Consider the following 3,790-nt stretch of genomic DNA (forward strand, 5'->3'; position numbering starts at 1 on the left):
AGCAAGGGAGACTGGGATTTTTTCCCTTAATTCTATCTTGGGATTCACAATGAGGGGGTTATCAAACTATGGAGAAGGTGTTATCAAACTATGGAGAAGGTGTTCTCAAGATTTGGGGCAGCCATGAATGACAGATATTCACTATACACGCCTTATCTCTTCTTTCTCTCTAATCCCCTGTTGTCCTCAAATCACTAAAACTGTAATCTCCTTCATAAATAGCTCATAAATCTGTTCACTTTCCCCACTCTCCCTGCCATTTCTCTAGTGTAGGTCACTTTAACAACTTCTCAACTGGGCTCATTTCTGGCAGTGTTGACTCTTAGATCTGAGTATGGAAAATAAGAGGCTAGATAAGAGAAGGAGAGAGAAGCTTTGAAATTTATGGGTTTTCTATAAACATTGTCAAATTAAAATTTAATTGTAGACAGTGCCAAAGGCAAAAATAAATCTAAATTGTTTCCACGGGGACAATTTAGTCGTCTTTTAAATGAAACAAAACTCCTCCCTGAACTTCAGTGTTGACTTATGAACATATTCAAGGCAGCCACGTGTGGGATGGTGCAAACTCTCTGGACAGGGAGACTAGAGTTTAGGTTCTGTGATACTTCTTTACTCTTTCTGTAATCTTGAGCAACCCCATAAATCTCTGAGCTTATTCACTATAGAAGCATTAGAGAATTTCTATGGAATAATCAGGCATTTAAAAGCACTGAGGTTGTTGGAAGTGTCCAAGTGACTAAACAAATTATGACCAACCTACACACCAAAATGCTATGTAGGCATTAAAAAGAAGGATGTAACTCTACATATGCTAATATAAAACAATTTTCAAGATATTCTGAGTAAGAAAACATGGTATAGAACAATGTATATAGTATGCTACCATTTGTGTGTGTGTGCATACCAGTGTGTGTGTGCATACCAGCATGTGTGTGAGCTTTTAAAGAATATAGACATATTCATGCTTGTAAATTCACAGACCATCATTGGAAGGGTGCAGAAGTAACTGGCAATAGTGGTTGCCTTCAGAGAAGAGAACTTAATGGCTGGAGGCCAGAAGGGTTCAACATCTTTTGAATTTTGTTCCATGTTCATATATTACCAATTCAAAAAATAAATACATATATTTTTAAAGAACTTGGAATTAACTCCTATTTTTGAAGTCTGAAGAGATGAGAATTAAGAGATAATTAAATCTGAAACCTGGATGCAGCAGAAGCTTGGGGCTCATCTGTTACCTGAATTTCTCCACACCTTCATTTTTCTTTTTTTCTGAAGCAGTTGAAACTTTAAATATTTAAATATCTATGGCTTACTAGGTAGGGTTTTTGCTATGCCATACATCTGTGTATTTCTCAATTTCTTTGCTTGGAACAGATTCATTAAATTCTATTAAATACTCAAAAGGTATAAATCATGAAAAGTGGAAGGACTTCAATAGGAATTATTTTTCAGGAGCTTAGAAATAGTTACGCCTGATGGTTTTATAATACTTGCAGTACAACATTTTGCAGTGTACAGAATGCACACACATACTTTATCAGCTGATCCTCTGTGCAGAAGCTCCATGTGATTTTTGCTATTCTCAGCTTTGACCATGAACTAAAATTAGAACTAGGCTGACATTACATTTCACTTGGTTACAGTCTGACTGAGGATTTTAATCATTCGGAGTCACACTGAAAACAATTCTCCCAGCAATCCACTCCTAGCTGATACACTAACTTTGGGCATGTCAGCATTTGCATCTACCGACTGTGGTAAGTATTTTTCAAAAACATTTTTTCCCACTCTTGACATAAAAATAAATTGCTGTTGATGTTTATACTGTGTAAGTATTTGCTGGAATGTACAACTAAAATTGGAATTGAATTTAAAAGTCTCTTGGAGGTTCATAGTCATTCATGTAGCTGTCCTCCTCAGGAAGATTGATTTCCCCAGAAGTCAAGAAGTATTTCTTCTGAGATTGTATTTCTTTTGTTTTCTTTTTGACTCTGGAAAGCTGACTCCTGAGCCATGTCACAGCCATGCCTACTTTACTGCCATGCGATGTGCTTTTCTGTTATAGTAATCAAGGTAGAGAACACAATCCCATGCTGGAGGCAGACACACATATCACTACTGACTTGTTTTCCTCAAAGGGGTATTGGTCGCTATTACAGAAAAACAGATGGCTGACCAAAGTTTAATGGCAAACGAGGACATGAATAGTTATATATGTCCAGTAAAATACACATTTACATGTAGATACTTGAGATTTTAAACTTTATTATTTGATTACTTCAAACCTGCTTACATCTGAGATAATAAATTGTAACTGGACAGGGGGTTGGATTATTAGCATAAATATCCCAAGGTTTCTTGATGGCAAAAAGATCTTGCAGATCTGTTCCTGTTTAAATCCTGCATGCAATGCTTAAAATAAGGACCTCCTCCTAATCATTTTCTGCGTATTGGCACTTATACATTCATCCTGAAATGTTAAACTTTTTCCCTCTGTAATATCAACACATTTTTCTCCCTTTCTCTGTCTCTGTCTTTCTCTCACACACACACTGCTTACTTTTAGTTTAAAGAAATCAGTAATTTAGAGATTAATAATGAAAAGCAATATTATCCACCCCATTTCTATCACCCTAGAAGTAACCATTTTTTAAAATAGATCTTTATTGGAGTATAATTGCTCCACAATACTGTGTTAGTTTCTGTTGCACAACAAAGCGACTCAGCCATATGCATACACATGTCCCCATATCCCGTCCCTCTTGAGCCTCCGTCCCATCCGCTCTATTCTACCCCTCTAGGTCATCGCAGAGCACAGAGCCGATCTCCCTGTGCTATGCTGCTGCTTCCCACCAGCCAACTATTTTACATTCAGTAGTGTATATTTGTCGATGCTACTCTCACTTTGCCCCAGCTTTGCCCTCCCACCCCATGTCCTCAAGTCCATTTTCTATGTCTGCCTCTTTATTCCTGTCCTGCCCCTAGGTTCATCAGTACCTTTTTTTGTTTTTTAATTCCATATATATGCGTTAGCATACGGTATTTGTTTTTCTCTTTCTGACTTACTTCACTCTGTTATGACAGACTCTAGGTCCATCCACCTCACTACAAATAACTCAATTTCGTTTCTTTTTATGGCTGAGTAATATTCCATTGTATATATGTGCTACATCTTCTTTATCCATTCATCTGTCGATGGACACTTAAGTTGCTTCCATGTCCTGGCTATTGTAAATAGTGCTGCAATGAACATTGTGGTACATGTTTCTTTTTGAACTATGGTTTTCTCAGGGTATATGCCCAGTAGTGGGATTGCTGGGTCATATGGTAGTTCTATTTTTAGTTTTTTAAGGAACCTCCATACTGTTCTCCATAGTGGCTGTATCGATTTACATTCCCACAAACAGTGCAGGAGGGTTCCCTTTTCACCACACCCTTCCCAGCACTTATTGTTTCTAGATTTTTTGATAATGGCCATTCTGACTGGCGTGAGGTGATACCTCATTGTAGTTTTGATTTGCATTTCTCTAATAGTTAGTGATGTTAAGCATATTTTCATATGCCTCTTGACCATCTGTATGTCTTCCTTGGTGAACTGTCTATTTAGGTCTTCCACCCATTTTTTTAACTGTATTGTTTGTTGTTTTGATATTGAACTCTATGAGCTGCTTGTATATTTTGGAGATTAATCCTTTGTCCGTTGTTTCATTTGCAAATATTTTCTCCCATTCTGAGGGTTGTCTTTTTGTCTTGTTTATGGTTTCCTTTGCTGTGCAAAAGCTTT

The 3,790-nt window shown here is 37.2% G+C and overlaps 1 protein-coding gene across 1 annotated transcript in view; it reads left to right on the top strand.

The window, feature by feature from the left end:
• The first annotated feature begins 1,662 nt into the window (after nt 1-1,662).
• Nucleotides 1,663-3,790, top strand: part of LRRC39 (leucine rich repeat containing 39) — a 21,170-nt gene continuing 19,042 nt past the window's right edge. The window contains exon 1 of the mRNA XM_007122325.4: nt 1,663-1,763. The gene's annotated coding sequence lies outside the window, so the exon portion shown is untranslated. The remainder of the gene's footprint in view (nt 1,764-3,790) is intronic.

Source organism: Physeter macrocephalus, chromosome 4 (genome assembly GCF_002837175.3).
Source record: "Physeter macrocephalus isolate SW-GA chromosome 4, ASM283717v5, whole genome shotgun sequence".
NCBI classification, from domain to species: domain Eukaryota; kingdom Metazoa; phylum Chordata; class Mammalia; order Artiodactyla; family Physeteridae; genus Physeter; species Physeter macrocephalus.